General features: G+C 43.0%; 1 non-coding gene and 2 pseudogenes across 1 annotated transcript; 2 read left to right on the top strand and 1 right to left on the bottom strand.

Annotated features, from left to right (window-relative positions):
• Positions 1-2,117: 2,117 nt before the first annotated feature.
• Positions 2,118-6,000, top strand: LOC120268438 (annotated as a pseudogene).
• Positions 6,001-9,261: 3,261 nt separating this feature from the next.
• Positions 9,262-10,775, top strand: LOC120269420 (annotated as a pseudogene).
• A 4,627-nt stretch (positions 10,776-15,402) lies between these two features.
• Positions 15,403-15,509, bottom strand: LOC120269851. The gene has a single exon (XR_005539482.1). It is a non-coding gene; the product is annotated as a small nucleolar RNA R71 (small nucleolar RNA).
• Between the last annotated feature and the right edge of the window lie 6,647 nt (positions 15,510-22,156).

Genomic DNA, 22,156 nt, shown 5'->3' with positions numbered 1-22,156 from the left:
TAGACAAATTACAATAAGAAAAATAGAATTCTTATGATAAAAATCATAGGGAAATCACCAATAGGCGTACCAAAAGATGAATTATAGCACTCAAAATTGCTCTCTCTATAGAAAGAAGGATTTCAGAAGAAGGCATTCGGATCATTATCAGTAGGTGCCTTACCAATGAACAACTTGCCTGGACTACAGGGAGACTAAAGACATCTTTCTTACTTTAAGAGAATTGGTAGGATGCTTTTTCCACCTTTCCCGAAGCAAGTAATTCATCTTGGGCAGCTCTCTCAGTTGGTTAGCTAGTGTCATTGGCCTTCGGCTTCTACCTTTCAGACAAATAGCTAAGTCATCTTAATCCAGTGATGAAAACTCCTGAACTGCGCTAGGAGATGCGCTCAATCCCGTCGCTTCATCGCTCAGTCCGTTGCTTCTTCCCTAGGAACCTGTTTTGGCTTGAGCTTAAGATTCGGCTACTTTAAATGGCCCTCTTTCCCTTGCTTTGGAATCGAATCAACAGTCCTTCCCCGCATTTGAGAAGGGGGTTATCTTCGTGGAGTATGCAAGCTCTTATTAATTACGCTTTTGTTCATCCTTACGAACGAACCGATCAACCTATGAATGACGTCGACCATAGTGTAGGAGAAATGGTTAGCCTATCCCTTGGTATTGGGTCAAGATGCGAAACTTGGAAGAGTAGTGGTCAACCTTAGTTTAATGCTCAGAGTGGAACCTTATATACAACTAACTGAATCAATCTAAAGTGAAATCCTCATCTTCCGAGCCGGAGAGCTTCGAATCATCCTTAGTTTAGTAGAGAGCAATGGCAGAGATATAGTAGAAGTTCAGACATAGACATTTTTTGGTATGAAAATCTTCATCGTACCCAGCCGGGCCCGCAGGTCTTTCGCTGAACCACCTAAGGCAGCGACGAGGACGCAACGGTTGGCCGCCTGATGAGCCTCACTCTCTTTGAGAAATGATGTGCACTATAACGCTAGCCTTATTCCATACATCCATCGAAATATCTGCTTACCAGGGCAAATGCCCCTTTCTTCTTTTAAGTTTAATAACATTCAGGATTTTGAACAAAAGCGGAGACTTCAGAACTTTAGATTTTAATAAAAAACTATGTCCCCATCGTCTTTATGCCTTAGCTCCAAGATCTCAGTTTGCATCAGGATTTCAGTTCTCACCAGGATCTACTTATTTAGCCGCATACCACATCAAAATATGGTGTGATAAAGAGAAGAGAGTGGTGGCTTTACCGCTTTCTACAACTAGCCATTGGTCTACGATGAGCTCTTTACATGAACTACTGAGGAAGGACCACCCTTTCCATATGGATTCTACCGTTGGACTTCTTCCATAGGTTCACGGTCAGCAATAGCCTATTATCTTTGACGGTGATCAAAGATCATCATGGACCCAGGCATGTCCAGCACGGACCTGCCCGCTAACCTACTTCTCATATAGGGTTCCAAGGTCAACAAGAGAAGGAGATAGATCATCGGAAGAGGGAAAAGAAAGATGTTAATGATAAATGGATTCATTCATTCGTAGGCAGGATCTACTGTAACTGAATCTTTTTTTTTTTACATAATAAATGATGTTCTTCGATGCGCAGCAAGTATACATAGACCCAGTCTCTTTTCGGGTCTCTCTTTCATGGCATGCTCTTAGAGTAGGATAATTTTTTGCTCTATTTATTTATAGGATTATCTGTAACAAAGCCTGACTTATTTTTCTATTATACTATTCGATTGATTTTGGCTGCTGCATGTCTGTAGATGGGCAAGTCTTCTGGATTCAATTCTTACTTATTGGGTTGGAATCTTCCTGATAGCATGCCTTTCTACCAGGGTGTTGGATTCATTTCAGGGTCAGCTGAAATAGTAGTCTATGATAGTAGTGATCATCTCGAGCCAATTCTTTGATTGGATGAGAGTGCGTGTAAACTCCGGATTCAAAGCAGCTTCTGGTCCCTCAATCCGAGCAGCATCTCTTTATCTTCAAAGGGTAAAATAGCTTTGAATCCCAAGCGAGATATAGTTATCTATCTTACCGCAATTGGTAAATGTTGAAAAAGAAAAATCAAGAAGACCTTCAGCCTACCCTCGAAAAGGATGCTTCTTTTGAGCGAGCTTGTTCTTGGTCCCAAGGGTGATGAAAAAGGAGCAGCTGTTGCTTCACCACCTTGCGTGGGTTAGTCTTATAGTGCTAGCTCCTGCTCCTTAGCTAATATCTAGAAGTGGAGATCCCTCCCATGCAAACAACGAGGTATTTTCTTTTTTGTCACACCATAGGAGTGTAGATTAGCAGTGCAATGAGTTCTAGTTGAGGCATTCTAGCATTCACAAGACAAAGAATTAGTTGAATTTCATCTAATCATTCACTTGGGAATCTCTTCGGCCCCAAGGGAAAATTGGGATCAAAGAACTGCTGCTTCTTCACGCTTGGGTTGGGCTCTTCGAATGGTCAATAATGTCGAATAACAGTTGTGGTAACTGATGATTGATGCTGGCTTATCGTAGATAAGAGAGTAGAATAGGGGTATCTCTTATCGAATTGACTGGTAACACTCATCACTACCTTCCCTCGACTTGCTTGTAACTGGGCTTAGCATTCTTAGGCACGAGAACAAAATAGACAACAGTAGCTCTCTTCCTTTCCCATTCACAGCTCATTGTTTTAAAGCATTGAAATAAGACAGGGAGGGTGTGGAGCGAGCCTAGAGTAGAGACAGACTCTCTCCAAGATGGGTAAGTTATTCTGAAATATTAAGTATATGACTCTGCAGAAGAGAGGGCCTAGATATTGACCACCACTACTTGAGGTCTGGCAAGCTTCAAAACGGATGCATAATAGCAATGGCTTGAGCACCCTTTGCTCAAGATAATTCTTGCTTTGATGCCGTAGTTTGCTCGTTCAATTCCAGTTCTAGTTATCCAATGGCAGCTCTTTCCATCTATCGTTTGGCTCTCCTCTATTTAGAACACCTATTCAAGAGCAGGATTCTATCAAGTATCAAACTTGATTAGGAGGGGACAGGATTCGAACCTGTAGTCTTCAGGTCATGAGGCTGATGAGTCCACCAATTCTTCTACCCCGCTTCTTCCCTTGATCTTTTTTTCCCTGTTCCCACTGGGGTTCCCGGGCTTTGCTTGGCTGGGATAGAACCAGCGTTTAGGTTACAGCTAGGCGCGGAGGTTGGAGCTCTGATCTTCCCCTCTCCCGCCCTTCCTGCATGAGCAAAGCCGCCCTCTTCGAGGCCGCTTGGAAAAAAAAATGCAAGGTAGAGTAGCGCGCCAAAGCAACTAAGTATACGAGTGCCCCACCCAGTGTTCGGACTTCCTGAAGAAAGTACTTTTATTTCAGCACAACCTAACTTCATGAATTTTTTTCTGGTTTTATTTGACTGAGCTCACTTTTTCATTAGTGTACTTAATTTCCATTCTTCGACACTTTCCTCCCTTCTTTTTTGCTTGATCCTACCCTCATTCTTCTTTCGCCTTTGCAGTTAGAGCTGTCTTAGGCAGTCTGTCTTCTTTCTCTATTCTATTAGACAGACGAAATTTCAAATGAGCGTGTGAGTAGCGAAACTATATTACTTGTTGGATTTTAGGTTTTTTGATTGAGAATACTCTCTCTTTGGGACTAGGAAAGATTTACTGTGAGTCCTATATGAACCGGTCTCTCTGTAAGGCCTCCTTTCTCTTTTTTTGACTTTCATGTACGTTCCTCGGGAGGAACAACGTAGCCGGGGGGAAGGTGACCAAACCTCCTCTAGTTCTCAAAAGAAGTCTCTCCGCCACCGAAAAAATAGAAATCGCTCCGATCGATCTCACCGCAAGTAATGACGGTTGAAGAATATTATGACTCGAATCCTTACTATGAATGAGGATATTCCTCAGGGGAGTCGCCATCACAAGTCGATTGAGATCTGATTGTGCCCATCCAAGCGCACTTCCTCGAGGGGGAAGGAAAAGTTGCATGTCTGTGAGGCATGTGACGATTCTAACCCGATCGACGCCTCAGATGATTGGTCAAAGCAAGCCATTATGCATCGACATCAAGCCATCTAAAGAGCATATTCGAGAAGTTGACTACATCGACCGTCGCTTCGCGAGTCACCCGAAGCGAGCCATCAGCAGAAGAAGTTACAAAAGACCCCTCATCTTCCAGAAAAAGGGTGATTGAGGTCACCGACGCACCTACAGAGAAGACTAGGCCGACCAAGGTTCTAGCTACTCGAACAGGAAAAGACTATGCAAGGGCTTCTCAACTTGAGAGCTAAGAAGAAGCTACTCTAGATCAAAGCAATAAGGTAGTTCCACAGTCTGAATATGACCTCCTTGGTCATCTCAGCAAGCTACCAGCTCAAATCTCTATTTTTTAGTTGTTGAACACTTCTCCAAAACATAACATAAGGAGTTGTTCTTCAATTTCAACCAAACAAAAAAAGCACAGGTTCCCACAATCCTGACGCCAGAAGAGCTGCAAGACGTGGTCGAACAGATTACGACTATGTTTGTGCTAACCTTTACAGGATATACCAAAGGGAATGGATACATCAAAATAAGCGGCCTACGTATCCAGGCGAGACACAGGTAAGCAAGCAAGCATATCTAGATCTAAGATATCTGGATCAGAAGTTATATCCTATCCCCAACCCACCACCCTTCTTTCTCGGAAGAAAATGGTACCATCGATCATCCCATTCCGTTCTTTGGTTCTTCCCTCCGCGTGTGCCAGCAAATCATATAAGAAAGAAGCTCGTGTGGTGCATTCCCCAGAGGGGGCCCGGGGCAGGTTCACTCATCATCAACTGACCAGTTCGTCTACTTTGTTGATAATTGCATGCATACTCGCTGAACATTCCCTTCATGGACCACAAACAAGATCTATGAGCAAATAGATGAATTCAAGCGATAGAAATAAGGCATTCAAGCTCTTCTCTGTGAACCGATCATAAGGTGGATTTACTATGATGAATTGTGATCCGCGTTAACCAACTGCCCTGCGATCTCAATTTCAGTCTTCTTATTGTCATTACACATTTTGACTAGACGTGTGTATACAGTGAAGGAAGCAAACCGATATCGGATGTGTGAATAAGAGCCTTGTCTACACTTTATTGCATGCTCATTGAGACAATGCCTCTTCTTTGGTTATGCGACTAGGAAAAGTGATCCATAAAGAGATTGATGTGATGTTGTTGTTTCGCTTGGCCCAACTGCTGACACCCCACCTGCCAGATGCTCTTGCTGTGAACCTTTCCTTTATATCTGTACCGAATTCGATTTCTATTAAGCTATTCTTTCTGACTTCATCACAAACATTGGTAATCTATTATCCTTATGCATAAAGATAAGAAATTCGTTCCTTGTGGTCGGACTCTATTATGGATTTCTGACAACATTCTCAATAGGGCCCTCTTATCTCTTCCTTCTTTGAGCTCGGGTTATGGAAGAAGGAACCGAGAATGAGGTATTAGCAATAACTGGTTTTATTACGGGACAGCTCATGATGTTCATATCGATCTATTATGCGCCTCTGCATCTAGCATTGGGTAGACCTCATACAATGACTGTCTTAGTTCTACCATATCTTTTGTTTCATTTCTTCTGGAAAAAAATCAAAAAAAGCTTTTAACAGTATTAGAAATACCAGTACCAGAAACTCAATGCGTAATCTCCGCAATCTCAACATTCAATGTGTATTCTTGAATAATCTAATCTTTCAATTATTGAACCATTTTTATTTTTACCAAGTTCAACGTTAATCAGATTAGTCAACATTTATATGTTTCGATGCAACAACAAGATCTTATTTGTAACAAGTAGTTTTGTTGGTTGGTTAATTGGTCACTTTTTATTCATGAAATGGCTTGGATTGGTATTTATTATTCTGGATCCGGACAAAATAGATGAATCGGAAGAGATCCGAGCAAATGGAAAGGAAAAAACAAAGGATGAATTCGACTTTCACTTTATAAAGACATACTAGAATGATAGCCCTGGTTACGATCTTATCTCCCTAAATGGCAATTGGGAAGACTTAACAAAGATAAAAATGAAAAGACTTAAGAGTTTCGTGCAGCGAGCCACTCCCCGAGGCCAAGGACGGGGTCGAACCGTCATTCCAGGATTTGCAGTCCGATACATTTCCATTATGTTACCTAGCCAAACCCGCCACCTCATGTGCCAAAGTAAAACAGTTGTTCTTCCTTCCCCACTCCCTCCTTTTCTAGATATGCAGTGGTGGGCTCCGTGCACTATATGACCGATGGCGGGTTACTAGAGAAGAGAAGAGGGGACAACTTCTTTCTCCCTTGTCTTGCTCAATCTTCCTTTTATGATTAAAAGTTGCAAGCCACTCCACTACTGGTACAGATGCCACATAGAAGGTGGCTTCTTCTAGATGTATGTTCAGGCGAAGAACAGATAGAAGCTAGATCTTCTTTTGGTTGCAAAAATTGATGGTATGGGCGACCTTTCGGCAGCAAGGAAAAACGATCCCTCTTTTCAGCCGGATTCACCGATAGGAACCTCTGCCGGGTACGTTCCGACAAAAAAAGATTTCCACGCCTTTTTCTTCTGTCAACAACAAAGCAAACCAAGGAGGGAGGGAGCGATAATGGCTGGAGGGCTCCCCTCGTGGCGCCCCTTGACTATATTCCTTTAAGGAATAGCAGGGACGGTTGGATGACTTCGAGTACTGTTTAGTAGCGATACCCTTTGTAGTCGGGAACCACTTGTCGCTTACAGCTTGCCAGCGGTATCATTGACTGGTTGTCCCGAAGCTTGGGTGCCCGGGCAGGGCAGATGCATACATCTTCCTTTCAGCCGGAGCTAGCATAGACGCCTGCGATCGAATCCACAGCTTCCACTGGAGAAGCATAATTTCGGTATTGATGCTTACCCACTCTCCTGATACCCTTCGAAGAGAAGGAAGCAAGACTTACTGTACTGGCAAAAAGCATGGCAAATAAAAAAGAACGCGCGCTCTCCGCTCCTTATTTCCTGAAAGTAGACAACAAGTCAAAACCAGTTAAAGGGTGTTCTGTGGAAGCACATGTTATTTACAGACCGTCTTTGTGGGTTCGGTCATTGGTTCTCGCGTCCTTGTGCTCCCAAAATGATGAAAGTCAGTACCATCCCGTTAAGGACAGGTTTTTTATAGGAGATTTTGTCTGTCCATAACTCCGTAACGCTCAATCATTCCATTGAGACGCTCGGGTTCTTCAACAACCAAGGGATCCTGTTGTTATCACTTGATACGGACGACTTTCTGCTCACTAAGTCGGAAGCCAACGCTATATCTCTTGCTATGGCCTATAAGGAGCGAATTCCAATAATTAATTGGTAAAACCACCTCCCCATCTCAAGGAGGTCCTCCACTCTTCCATCGATCGATATAACCGATCCATTTGTCGTAACGTAAGGATGAAAATCGTTAAAGAGGGCAAGAGAGAACTTGACTTCACTCTTTCAGATGGTGTTCCGGGGGTTAGACCTTTTTAATCTTACCATCTGATGCAGTCCAACTTCTCCCTTCTAACCTACAACTAAAGCACCATGACTCTTTGATTATGAAATGCGGCTGAGGGCATTCCATCGGAAAGGACCCATCACACATCCTAACTCCATGAAGGGATGGAATAGATAGGCACCATTGACCCTACGATTAGCCCTTGCTAGTAGGAGAAGACATACCTATTGCACTTGCGAAAATGCAAGACAAGAGAATGAAAAGAATTCCTCAAGTTAAGTTCTTATCTAAAAAGTGACATCTCTTTCTTGTTTGAAGAAAACACAAAGAAAAAGAAAGAAAAAAGTTAAAAAAAGACGCAGCTGGATCGACTATTTTACTCATTTTCTAAGAACTCTATAACAAGAAAGAAGATGAAAATCAAGAGTGACCGGCTGATAAGTGCTTGTACGATATGAATGCGAAGTCTTCATTCCTTATGTTGAGCATTACTTTTCTCAGGTTTTTACATTAATATGTGTGTTTTTATGTTACTTTTATGCAGGTATGGTTGTGAGGCTGAGTATTAAGGAAATAGGCCAATGTGGATCATAATGCACCTATTTTGGAGGAGATCTTGCTAAGGTTCAAACGCGAAAACATAGGACAGGTGTGAGATGTTAGAGTGTGTGCCAACCTCCTTGCATTCGAGTGAGCACATCCATTTGGAGGGGCACAATGACAGTCACACTCGAGCATTCCGTCTTATGCATATAAGAACAAGAGCTCCACTAACATAGGAGGAAGCAAGGCCACCCGGAGCCTCGGTAGCTACATTCCGCTCACTCTCGATAGCAGACTTCGATGCAGGACAAACGTTCCCCCTACCAAGCATTCTTTCATTCATTTCATTGCCACCTACTCCAATGAATGACCGGATCATTTGGATGCTGACACCAAATGGTGAGTTCCACAATGCCTACGCTTTGAATTCGAAGGAAAGACCTTTGGTTCCTTGGTCCAACGTTTGTTTGGCACTGCCCAAATTTACCTATTGTACATGGATGGCTTGCATGGACAGGTTACTGACTCGAGATTAGCAACTCAAGAGAGGGATTCTATTATTCTCTAGATGCGTCCTCTGCTAGTCCGCTAGCGAGAATTCCAAACACTTGTTCTATAAATGCCCATATGCAGCATATGTGTGGATATGTTTGCTTCTGAAATGTGGTCAACCGATGAAGGTCGAAACCCAATATTTTAGCAGAAAGAACTCTACTCCTTCCGCTTGAGGCTGGTAAGAACTTATGCATCTTTCTTCTCTCTTTCTGTATTGATTCCGACTCACTGGCTGATAGCTAGCTTCGCCCATGAGACCTATTATCTTATTGTCCTGGCTCACTTCACTACTTTGGAGAATGGGTTTTCCCCCTTTCTGGTTCACAAACACTCTAACCCATCAGGAAGCTCCATCCAAATTCTAGTTGATGTGAGCACTTCCCCAAAGGCAGAGTCTGAATCGAGCAATGAAGTCTTGGGTCCTTTGTCTAAGGGCCCTTTCGTTCCACTAGCCTTAATTCACTTTTTAGAGTTGCCAAGGTGGCGTTGGTGGTCTTGTTTTATCATAAATAGATAGAAAGAAAGTGCTATTCTTCGAATTTTTAAAGAGCCTTAGCTATATGCTTAATATATGCAAAGAGGCCACTTACTCGCCTCTGAAATTAATTATTATTATATTTAGTAAAGTAGTAAAGCGGATTTCTCCCTTGACTCTATCATCATCTTCTTTCTTCAAGTATGGAATTATCTCCCAGAGCTGTGGAACTTATGACTCTATTAGAAAGTAGAATGACCAACTATTACATGAATTTTCAAGTGGATGAGATCGGTCGAGTGGTCTCAGTTAAAGATGGGATTGCACGTGTTTATGGATTGAACGAGATTCAAGCTTGAGAAATGGTGGAATTTGCCAGCGGTAGGTATTGTTGTCTTTGGTAGTGATACCGCTATTAAAGAACGAGATCTTGTCAAACGCACTAGATCTATTATGGATGTTCCTGCTGGAAAGGCCATGTTAGGCCGTGTGGTCGACGCATTGGGAGTACCTATTGATGGAAGAGGGGCTCTAAGTGATCACGAATGAAGACGTGTCGAAGTAAAAGCCCCAGGGATTATTGAACATAAATCTGTGCATGAACCTATGCAAACAGGCTTAAAAGTAGTGGATAGCCTGGTTCCTATAGGCCGTGATCAACGAGAACTTATAATTGGGGACAGACAAACTGGAAAAACAGCTATAGTTATCGATACTATATTAAACCAAAAGCAAATGAACTCAAGTGGCACCTCTGAGAGTGAGCCATTGTATTGTGTCTATGTAGCGATTGGACAGAAACGCTCGACTGTGGCACAATTAGTTCAAATTCTTCCAGAAGCGAATGCTTTGGAATATTCCATTCTTGTAGGAGCCAACGCTTTGTATCCTGCTTCTCTGCGATTTCTGGCCCCATATTCTGGGTGTGCCATGGGGGAATATTTCCGTGATAATGGAATGCACGCATTAATAATATATGATGATCTTAGTAAACCGGTGGTAGCATATCGACAAATATCATTATTGTTACACCGACCACCAGACCGTGAGGCTTTCCCAGGGGATGTTTTCTATTTACATTCCCATCTCTTAGAAAGAGCCGCTAAACGATCAGACCAGACAGGTGCAGGTAGCTAGACTGCGTTACCCATCATTGAAACACAAGCTGTAGACGTATCGGCCTATATCCCCACCAATGTGATCCCCATTACAGATGGACAAATCTGTTCAGAAACAGAGCTCTTTTATCACGGAATTAGACCAGCTATTAACGTTGGCTTATCTGTCAGTCGCGTTGGGTATGGCACTCAGTTGAGAGGTATGAAACAAGTCCGTGATAGTTCAAAACTAGAATTGGCACAATATTGCGAAGTTGCCGCCATTTGAATTCTGGTCAGACCTTGATGTCGTGACTTAGGCATTACTCAATAGAGTCGCAAGGCGCATGAAGTGCCCAAACAACTACAATATTCACCACTTCCAATTGAAAAACAAATTATAGTGATTTATGCACATGTCAAGGGATTACGTGATCGAATGCCACTAGACGAATTTCTCAATATGAGAGAGCCATTCCAAGTAGTATAGATCCCGAATTACTAAAAATCCTTCTTAGAAAAAAAGGTGGGTTAACTAATGAAAGAAAGATGGAACTAGATGCTTCTTTAAAAGAAAGCGCTTTGCCTTACCTATGATGCAAGAAAGATAGGAAGAATTTCATTGAAAACAAAAAATGTGATGAGTGTAGCGTACTTCTTATAGGTTTATAGGTAGGGGCGTGCTACGGCTTTCTCATTCTTGTACTACACCAACTTCTCGATATGCCTGAGAAAAAGGAAGGTGGGAAATCGACAATTTCCCTGGGTATCTTAGAACTCCATCTAGGGCACCTCCGCATTGCCATGCTGCTGGGACGTACAAGTGCTATATACATATTCTTATAAAAATATAAAAAAGTCTTTCTTTTATTTGTCTTATCCTTACTTTAAGAAGTAAGTGATTAGGGTATTAGCGTATAGTACGAATAAATCAATGGATTTTGAAGTTCTCCATTGACTTCTCTCTTTACCCACCAAAGGCCTTATCATATGTTCCATCATGGGTTTGCACCTTTTTCCTAGGTAGGAGCCGGCCTCCTACTCTCTTATGCAGCATTTATTAACTTAGCGGGTGGATCGTGCAATAAGCCCCTCTCGACCCTCCCTTTCACATACATCTTTATGAAAGCCTCTCGCCTTTCGAGATCCGGTCCATCATCAACTCAGTCAGATGTTCTTGTTTGCCCGCTTTAATTAGGCTTCATTTAGCATCTTTGATCGGCATTTTGTGCCTGCATCCCTACAGAATTTGACCTTTTATCAGCTGGGCTAGTTCGGTAGTGTAGTTGTTGTAAGGTTAGAGGCTCGGGAAAGGTGATAAAATGCTCTTCGACAACAGAAATGAGAAAATCGAGTGCAAAATAAACCAAGTGAATATGGAGTTAAAAGCTTTAGCAAAAATGAAAATGTAGTTGTGGATGGAGTGAAAGAAAGTAATCCAGTTCAATCAAGTTTGTTGAGCAAAAAGACGAAATGCTTAAGTCTTTTCTTTTTTATCTTCTATAAGTCTTCCTAATTGCCAATTAGGGAGATAAGATCGTAACCAGGGCTATCTTTCTAGCATGTCTCTATAAAGTAAAAGTCGAATTCATCCTTTGTTTTTTCCTTTCCATTTGCTCAGATCTCTTCCGTTTCATCAATTTTATACTGATCCAAAATAATAAATACCAATCCAAGTCATTCCATCAATAAAAAGTGACCAATTAACTAACCAACAAAACTACTTGTTACAAATAACATCTTGCGAGGCCTATTTGAGTCCATAGAGAGCCCTCTAAAAGTGGAAGACTTTGGATCTTGTGAATCAACAAAGCCCGGTGGCTGAGCTTACATTAATCTGTCCCTCCCACCACTTTCTTTGTTTGATAAGCACAATGTTGGGCAGGCAATCCAGTCCAAAATTTCAGTCAGGAGACTGCCATTTCTTCTCCCTGCACGAGGGATCACCGAAGATGTCTCCTTGAAGTCGAATGGGTTACTACTTACTGGACTGGCCAACTATGATAAGGGATGCAATGGAGTTTAGTTCGTAAGACGTTATTGATTGATTGCCTGCAAGTATACGGGGTCGCCAAGTAATACCTTGAGCAGAAGCACAAGGATCGTATTCCACGGGGTTAAGGAGCTCCTATTACTCCTCCATCACTCATTTTCTAAACTTACAATTCAAGCATGGTATACGAATCTAATACAAGCAGGATTGTAAATAAAACACAAGTGTAACAACTCCAAGTCAAGCAAGAAAATCACAAGAGCAATGATGATAAGAATAGGCCTAGGGATGAGGATTCCCAAGAGGGGTCATCAAGATATAAGGATGCATGAAAATACATGGCACGGGTGATTTAGACCGACGGACCTCAACAATAGTTCAACCCCAATTTCTCGGCGGCTAAACCCTAATCCCATACAAATGATGACAGTGATCTCTCCTTAGTCATATTCCTATGATTGCATTAAGTGAATGGAGATCACGCAATGAGGACACACTTAACCTAAGTTTATCCTCATGGTTCGGAGGGGCTACCTACACCTAATTTCTCGGCATGTTGGTCAACAAATACACCTATTAGCTCATTAACGATCTAGTACACGCGAGTAGGTCACGTCTACATGTGCAACTCAAACAAGAACTAAGGATTTCTCCACATAATAGTTCTAGGCATGAAACACAATGAGCCAAATCATAAATCACACCAATGCATATCAAATATAAATGTAGCATCCAAAATACAAGATGAACCCCCCAAGGTTCACCTACATCCGGCGGCCTTGGGGGTCTAGTGTGCCATCATACATATAAGTATCTCAAACACAACAAAAGCAGGAAGTAAATGCATAAATGACAATCCCCTAGACTGAATGATGAAGAGGAGAGAGAATGCTGGCTGAATGATACTTCTTCTAGCCCTAGAGATGCCGAATGCTTCTCCTCCTTTCATGATGAGGCTTCCCCTTTAAGTTCAAGCCCTTGATCTTCCCAAGCTTCAAGCCAAACTCTCCCAAATAATGGTGTCTTCGTTTCTCTCCTTCCTCCAAGTGATGGCTGCCAAAAACCCTTCAAAAGTCTACCCTAGAGTCTCCAAGAAGTCCAGCCAAAAAAGTCCCCAATCTTTCTCCAAAAATCCCTCTATAAACCACTCATCATACCCCCTTGATGGCCTCCATCCCGAGTGCTATACCACTCACTACAGGCCCCATCCTGAGTGTTATACCTGAATGCTATACCACTCTCTATTGCCTCTATCCTGAGTGCCATACCACTCGTTATGGAGCTCAACATTGATACTATTTGGGGTAGGCAAACTCCATCAAGTAAATATCTTCTATTATAGCTACAGTGATCATCCCGGGCTCTATACCGGGCCGCATTGAGGCCGTATGCCATGATCCAAATCCTGACTTGATACTCTCCAGGTGATACAGTGACAGCTCCGACATCGTCATTCCTTAGGAAGAAGGTTGCTAGGGGAGCTTCCATCGAGGTGTATCGTATATCGGAAAAGGTAATCTTTGGACGACGAGTAGAGGACTTTCCACAAGACCATCAACATGACTATCGAGGGAGTTTCTCTATGGATTCATTGCTTTTACATTCTATTTCTTTGATTGTACTTAGCTCCATGGAGAGCTAAACCCCTAGTGGGTACTTGGGTATTTGTGAACCCTAGGATGTATTTGTTTCATTGAATCTCTTTATTATGCTTTCAATTAATTGATGTTTGTTGTGAGTTCCAACATTGAATGCTTGATTGTATGAACATTTCCCCTAGAGTGACACTAGGGTTGAGAGTTCTTGTTGATAACCTTCTGAGTGAGTGACACACCATGAGCATTAGACAAAGCTAGGTTGGAGAGGGTTGGAGAGGGTTGAGAGGGTGAGTCAAGAGGTACAAGAGCGTCCCTTTTCCCCTCCGACATGATAGATTCTACCTCCATTCCTTGAGTTCTTTGTGGCCATAATAGAGTGAATGGTCTAAGGGATGACCCTCCGCTGGGGCTTAGTTGCGAGTTTAACGGAGTGAAGCGTTGAGGTGATATTAGTATCTAGGGCTTAATCATGGTTAGGGACCTTCCACTTGGACCAAAGGGTTAGGTCTATAATTAGGAAGAGATTTATCACTTGGAATCCATAGATCTCATTGCAACTCTATTCGAGTGCGAGGTTGAGAGGTTATCTAATCTCTCCTCCGGGACATGTATAGAGTTAGACATAGTTGACCTTAGATTTGGAACTATGTATTTAAGGATTTCCACGACTCACCATTGCATTAATTAGGAAGCATAATAGAGGGTTCTTGCACTTGAAACAATTGTCCTAGGCGGAGCATTATCTGAGTACCCCATCTTTATCCATTTCCTTACCTCCTCCTTTACTCGTGCTTTCTTACTTGTTGTTTTTACTTTTGAGAATTGAATCATTGTTACACTTATCACTACTGATCTTTCACATAGCTAAGAAGCGGATTAATTGTTTCTATTCCCTACTCCCTGTGGATTTGATACCCACTCATCCGGGATTATTACTTCGACAAACCCGTGCACTTGCGGGATATACGCAAGGGGACCTTGTCAAGTTTTTGGCACCATTGTCGGGGAGTAGGCATTTAGAGATACTTTGCACTTTGTTTTCTTAGCTATTTCACCATACATTCTATTTCATATCTTCTTATTCTATCATCGTTCTGATTTCTTTTTCTTTCTTTTTGGGTGCAGCTCCAGGTTATGACCTGAGGGAATCCCTCAATATTGATTGAAGGAGATCCTGAGCTTGAACGTACACTTAGAAGAAAAGGGAAATAGCCTGTGCAAGAACAGTCTAATTTAGCTGATTTGGAAGTGGAAGGATTTGAAAACATGGCAGAACAGAATGAGCAACAGTGGACACTATCTGATTATGCCAGACCTTCAGTGTTGGGGACACAATCAAGCATTGTGTGTCCCCCGATTACAGTTCAGAACTCTGAGCTGAAGCCGGCATTCATCCACATGTAGCAACAATCAACATAGTTCAACGGTTTGACCGATGAGGATCCAAACAGTCATATAGAGAGTTTTCTCGAGGTTTGTGATATGCTAAAGATAAACGGAGTGATGGATGATGCCATAAAGTTGAGAGCCTTCCCATTTTCCGTAAAGGGGAGAGCGAAGCAGTGGCTACACTCATTACCTAGAGCATCGATTACCACATGGGAGGAGATGGTAGAAGCTTTTCTTGCCCGTTATTTCCCTTCCGGAAAATCTGCAAAGCTTAGGAATGAGATCTCATCCTTTGTTCAGTTGGAATTGGAGTCTCTATTCAAGACATGGGAAAGGTTCAAGGAGCTCCTGAGAAAGCGCCCGAAACACGGATTTCCAGAGTGGATGATTGTTCAGACCTTTTATAATGGTTTGAACATGAGTAAAAGGCAACTCTTAGATGCTGCAGCAGGAAGTACCTCAGGTAGCAAGACCCCCGATGAGGCCCGATAGTTAATTGAAGAAATGGGGTTAAACAGCTACTAATGGAACGCTAGGGAGAAGAAAAAAGTGGCCGGTCTCCATGAAATAGATGCGGTAACTTCATTGGCGGCTCAAGTGGAAAAATTTAAGTAAGAAGTTAGATCTTCTAACTTCAAATAGAGTGGCGACCATGACTAATTGCACGGGTGTGGTGGAGGACATGCTCCCTCCGATTGCCCGATCTCTATCGGTGATGTTTCTTCGGTGGAGAACGTTGATTTTGTAGGTAATGGCATGAGACCTCAAGGAAACCCATATAGTAATACCTACAATCAGGGTTGGAAGAATCATCCCAATTTCTCATGGAGTAATCAGGGTCCACAAAAAGGCCATAGGGCCACCGGGTTTCCAACAACAACAACAAGCCCCTCAAGTGGACAACAGAGTCTCAGGTTTGGAAACCCGAATGAATGACTTAGAGAAGCACTTGACTAGATTTGTGCAATCTGCAAATACAAGGTTTGAATCAGTCGAGAATACACTTCGCAACCACACCGCCCCTTTGTATAACCTTGAAAATCAGGTGGGCAAATTGCGAAGTCTCTCTCTGAAAGGCCACATGGAAGCTTGCCGAGCAATACAGAGACCAACCCTAGAGAGCACGTGAAGGCGATCACTTTGAGGAGTGGTTGTGAGGTTGAAGGTAGGCTTTCGAGTGAGAAGCCAAAAGAACACGCACCCGAGGTTATAGAGGTAGAAGAGGGAACAAGCAAAAAGAAAGAGGTGGCACCCCCACTTTTCAAGCCAAGAATTCTTTATCCCTCTAGATTGAAAAATGACCAAGGGGATAAACAGTACAAGAAGTTCCTGAGTTTGTTCAAACAACTCCACATCAATATTCTTTTTGTTGAGGCATTAGCCCAAATGCCTAAGTATGCGAAGTTCTTGAAAGACTTGTTGACTAACAAGATGAAGTTGGAGGAAAGTGCTTCAGTAATTTTAGATGCTTCATGCTCGGCGGTATTGCAAAAGAACATGCTGAACAAGAAGAAAGACCCAGGAAGCTTCATCATTCTGTGTAATATTGGCAATCTAGTTGAGGAAATGGTATTGGCGGACTGAGGCGCCAGTATCAATGTTATGCCATACACTTTCTTTTAAAAGCTAGGCTTGGGCGAGCCTAGGCCTACCCGGATTACTTTGCAACTAGCGGACCGAACAGTGCAACATCCGAGAGGCATCATTGAAGACGTGCTTGTCAAGGTTGACAAGTACATTTTTCTGATTGACTTTATAGTGCTAGACGTCAATGAGGATGCAGATGTACCTTTGATACTTGGGAGACCGTTCTTGTGGACTTCCAAGGCATTGATTGACAAGTACGGCGGAGAGCTAACTTTGAGGGTTGGAGATGACAAGCTCACATACCGCCTTGCTGAAGCCATGTAGCATTCCCTTGATTTCGATGATACTTTATACTTCCTAGACACTACTGATGAGATTGTTGATGAATACATGCAGGAAATGTTCAATCTGGACACATACGAGGGTTTGTTCGACCAAGAGGAGGATTATGAAGAAGTAATGATGCTTGGTTCGATGGAGGAAGTACCATCTACCCCGGGGATCTTGAAGAAGATGCTCTGGAAAATGAAGAAGGCTAGGAGATGCCACCGGAAACACTCCAAGGCTATCGAAGACGTTCGTAAACTGAAGGAGTTGGATGAACAATTGTTAGGTGGTCCGAAGCCCAATAAGTCACCTTATACACTCAAGAGACTTTGCACATCATATGCTTTCGAGCCATGGGTAAGAGGGCAACTTTCATTCATGAACCCCCGTGAGGTAAGACAAGATACTTCAATCTTAGTGACGTTAAATAAGTGCTTCTTGGGAGGCAAACCAAGTGTTTACTGTTTTCTTATTTTCTAATTTAATTTGTTTGCATGAATAATTTGGTAAGTGTTGGTGCCTTGATTTTTAGATGCTTGTGCTGAGATTTTCTTGTGAGCTTTGAATATTCATCATGTGTTTTCATGTGGAATTGGTGAAGTTATGTCGTTTGAAATTTATTCCATGTTTTTTGCTGGTAAGACTTGCATACTAGGGCAGGCTCTGAGTGTGTAAACATGTTCTGAAACTTCCTGCAGAGCCTGCAGGTTTTTCTAAGGCATCCAGTGAAAACGCACGGGCGTGTGGAATATCAACACACCCATGTATTTGTCTTGCGAGCTCATCCAGAGAAGGCATAGGGGCGTGCACCTTCCCCTGTGAACAATCATCCAAATATCGCACGGCCGTGGGTAATTTCCGCACGGGCGTGTGAATTCATGCAGAGTTTGGCCAATTATCCTGAGAGCACACAGGGTGTGTGAGCCAGCAGGTTTTTCTAAGGCATCTAGTGAAAACGCACGGGCGTGTGGAATTTCCACACACCCATGTATTTGTATTGCGAGCTCATCAAGAAATGGCATAGGGGCGTGCACCTGCCCCTGTGAACGACCATCTGAATATCGCACGCCCGTGGGTAATTTCCATACGGGCATGTGAATTCGTGCAGAGTTTGGCCAATTATCCCGAGAGCACACAGGGGCGTGAACTGGCCCCTGTGGGCGACCTTGTGACAAGTGCACGTGCATGGGTAAGTTCTGCACACCCGTGTGAAACTATGCAGAGGAGCCCTCTTCATCCCGAGAAGACACAGGGGCGTGTGGGTGCCCTTGTGAGTTGGGCATGTGAATGTCCATGCCCGTGTGGAATTTCTGCACGGGCGTGTGGAACACTTAGCGATTTTTCTCGGATGTCCAGAGAAGCCACAGGGGCGGGCGACTGCCCCTGTGGGTCGGGCGCATGGCGTGGGTATTTTTCGTACGCCCGTGCGCGAGCATTCAGAGTCAGTGAGAATTTTTCCCGAGAGCGCCCAAGGGCGTGCACTTGCCCCTGTGGGTCTCTCCTGTGGGGCCCACGGGCATGGGTAATTTCCGCACACCCGTGTGGATGTACAGAATCCTAAGAGGTGCGAATTCTTTTTAAGAATAGTTGTTTCTCTTCTCCCTCACACCCTCCATTCATCTGGGAGCACTTTTACATCAACCCCCGACCTCCTAGCGCCGATTTGGTAGGATTGTTTCAAGGTTTTCCGGCCGATTCATAGTTCTTTTATTTTAACTCGTCGGTAAGCCCTACTTATGATTTCCTTCATCAATTCATGATTTTCATAGATGAATCTGGTTAATAATGCTTCGTTTCTTCAATTAGAAAGATGATTTATGTATAAAATGAAGTTAGAAGTATTTTTAAGTTATATTTATGGATTCTTGTGGCACGGCCATGCGGCTTTCACACCCCATGGATCCACATGGGCGAGCGGAAATTCCACATGACCTTGCGGATTTCTATAGCGTTAGTTTATGAACTTGTTTGATCAATTTCGTGTCAAATTTTGCAGATTATGGCACCTCAGTCGAAGAAGCAACTGATAAGAGGCCTCGTGAGTCATCCCGTGAGTCATCCCCTGAGCCTGAGGGTATGAGTTTCGCTATTCCAGAGCATCAAGTTCGCTATGAGCGCTTGTCGAGACTCCGGTTCAGACAGACTCGATTCCTGGACACGAGTATACTGAGAGATCTACAGCAGGAAGATGAGTTCGCTGATGAGGTCGAGGATCTCGTTTCAGTAGGTGGTTAGCTACAGTTATTCACGATTAGATAGCCAGCCATCCGAGTGTTTGCACTGGAGGAGCTATCATCATTCGAGTTTGATAGATCGTATGCGAGCTTCACTAGTTTGGACACCATTCAGTTTAGAGCACTTGGACACCACCATAGCTTGATCATCACTCAGTTTTTAGTTCTGCTTGGCTTTTATGAGGAGGCATTCACAGACACTGAGGAGTACAATCAGTTACCAATTGATTATCCCGGAGCTTTGACCCCGCAGAGAGCTTACAGGGTGCTATGTGGTCAGGGTTAGTATGAGCCGGGGGTGTCCAAGGCCACGTGCCTTTCCCAACCTGCTTACCGATACTTACATGCCATCATGAGCAGATCGGTGAATGGTCATGGTGATAGCACTGGCATTCTGAGCCGGCAGGAGTTTCTATACTTGTACTCGATGGTGCACCGCGTACCGATTCACTTAGGACACATCATGGCAGAGTACATCAGACATCAGGGGCATTATGCTAGACTGGGAGCGATCTTCTCGGGCCCCTACATTATGAGATTAGTGCTGGGCATGGGTCTCTTGGTTTCGATTCGTGGGCTGAGAAGATGAGTATACCTACCCTCCTGAGTTTAGAGACACTGAGATTGATGGGCATGGTCTATAGAGTTCGGATAGGGTTTATGCATTGGTGCTACCAGCTCCAAAGATAGCTGAGAGTGAGGGTGATCATACCAAAGCTTCCCAGCCTGCCCCTCAGCCTCATTCAACACCGATTGAGACTGATGGACCTTCGGCGGCAGAGGACGCTTCCCCCGTACGTATGTTTTCATCATCTCGAGCCCATGATGGCTTCGAGAGGCTCGAGAGTGCGGTGGGAGTAATACGAACAGAGGTGGCTGAGGCTCGAGCAGAGATTGCCGAGATTAGGGCTACGCAAGTTACTCAGTACTCAGAATTTATGGCATGTTTTGACGTATTACAGTAGATCTTAGAGCAAGACGTCGCCTCCTCATTTGTCTTGCGACCAAGGACTCCTCAGCATCCTCGGCATCTCCTGAACCCCCATCTCCTATACCAGCACCAGTAGATCCACCTTATATTTCCCCACCACCAGCAGTAGCAGAGGAGCCGATAGAGCGTGACACTGACATTTGACTTTATTTTTCTGCATTTTCTTTCTTTTGCATTTTATTTTACACTTGTTCACTCATAAAGGATTCTCCTTCTGAGTTTATTTTCATTTTGCATCTCGAATTGTATTCATTATCTTTCTTTTATATATACTTGACTTATTTTTGTTTTATTGAGCTTCACTGAACCCCCTTATGTATGCGTGCATATGGTCTTGTCATCATGGGAATTGAGACTCTGTCATGGGTACAGCCAAGGTGGTTCGGCACTTGCCCCTCTGAGCTTCACAACCAATCGGAACGTTACTCACAAGGACTTAGCTCCATCAAACGCGACACTAGGAATCAGGGGAGTATTATTTTGATTGCTTCTCCCACATGTATTCTTCATTGATATACATTATGAGTGAGCTTGCATGTCTACACTAGAGACAATGTAAAACTTAAGTGTGGGGGGGAGTTTCATAGTGCACATATCTTTTGATTGTTATACATGCTCACATAGCCAATGGCGGTTCACCTTAGTTGCAATGATTGTATTCTTGAGTTTAGGAGAATTTTTAACATTGAATGTTTTCATGCTTTTAGTTCTTGCTTGAATTTCTAGGAATTTTTTACCCGATTTTACACTCGATGTAATCGCTCACTCTTTAAACTCTATTGGAAACTCATGTTCGATGTTAAAGTGACTAGTTATAGTTGTTTCTTGTGTTAAATTCTATGATGAAAGAAGGAACAAAAATAGTTTTTCTTGTTTGTTTTGCATTTTGGGTGGAAAGAGCTACCACCTATGTAGTATGAAGCTATTCTCATAAGTCGGATACTAGCTATGCCCTAATGAGAGAAAGAGCTATCTCATAGGATGAGTGAAAGCTACCACTCCGGTAGAAAGAGCTACCACCTCAAAAGTGTGAAAGCCATCTTAGCGGCCGCTTTGGAAAGGGCTACCTTAGAGGATTTGTGAAGCTACTACCATCTTTGAAATTGTTATCACTATTGTAGATAAATAAGTCCCTTGTACTTAGAACTTTGAGGAGTATACCTTGGGTTGTTTTGAGTGAATTCACACACATACACGATTTCGGGTTTGTTGTCCTTTTTGGTTCAAGTTTTTAGCTAGAGCTTTGATTTTTTTTGTATTTAATGTTGAAATTTCCCTTACTTGTAGAATGCTCTCTCTGTACACTTTGGTGATCCTAAGGCCAAGAACTTCCAATATTTCTTTCATCTATGCATAGAATGTTTAATTTTTGCTTGAGGACAAGCAAACGCTTAAGTGTGGGGGAGTTCGATAAGTGCTTGTGTGATATGAATGCGAAACATTCTTTCCTTATGTTGAGCATTACTTTTCTCGTGTGGTCGCCTGATTCCAGCCCTATTTAATGCCGATTTAGCCCTGATTTCAGCATTCTTTTCTCCATCTTTTCCCCAACTTGATAAAGGGTTTTGGCTAGGGTTTTGAGAGGTATTGGCTAAGGTTTTGGAGAGATTCTGCGGCTCCGACATCGTTATTCCTTAGGAAAAAGGTTGGTAGGGGAGCTTCCGTCGAGGCGTATCCTATACTGGACAAGGTAATCTTTGGACGACGAGTAGAGGACTTTCCACAAGACCATCAACACGACTATTGGGGGGGTTTCTCTACGGATTCATTGCTCTTACATTCTATTTCTTTGATTTTACTTAGCTCCATGGAGAGCTAAACCCCTAATGGGTACTTGTGTATTTTTGAACCCTAGGATGTATTTGTTTCATTGAATCTCTTT

The sequence above is a fragment of the Dioscorea cayenensis genome, chromosome 9, assembly GCF_009730915.1.
Source record: "Dioscorea cayenensis subsp. rotundata cultivar TDr96_F1 chromosome 9, TDr96_F1_v2_PseudoChromosome.rev07_lg8_w22 25.fasta, whole genome shotgun sequence".
NCBI classification, from domain to species: Eukaryota; Viridiplantae; Streptophyta; class Magnoliopsida; order Dioscoreales; family Dioscoreaceae; genus Dioscorea; species Dioscorea cayenensis.
Note: the sequence above shows the minus strand (reverse complement) of the source record. Positions and strands in the feature narration are given on the sequence as shown.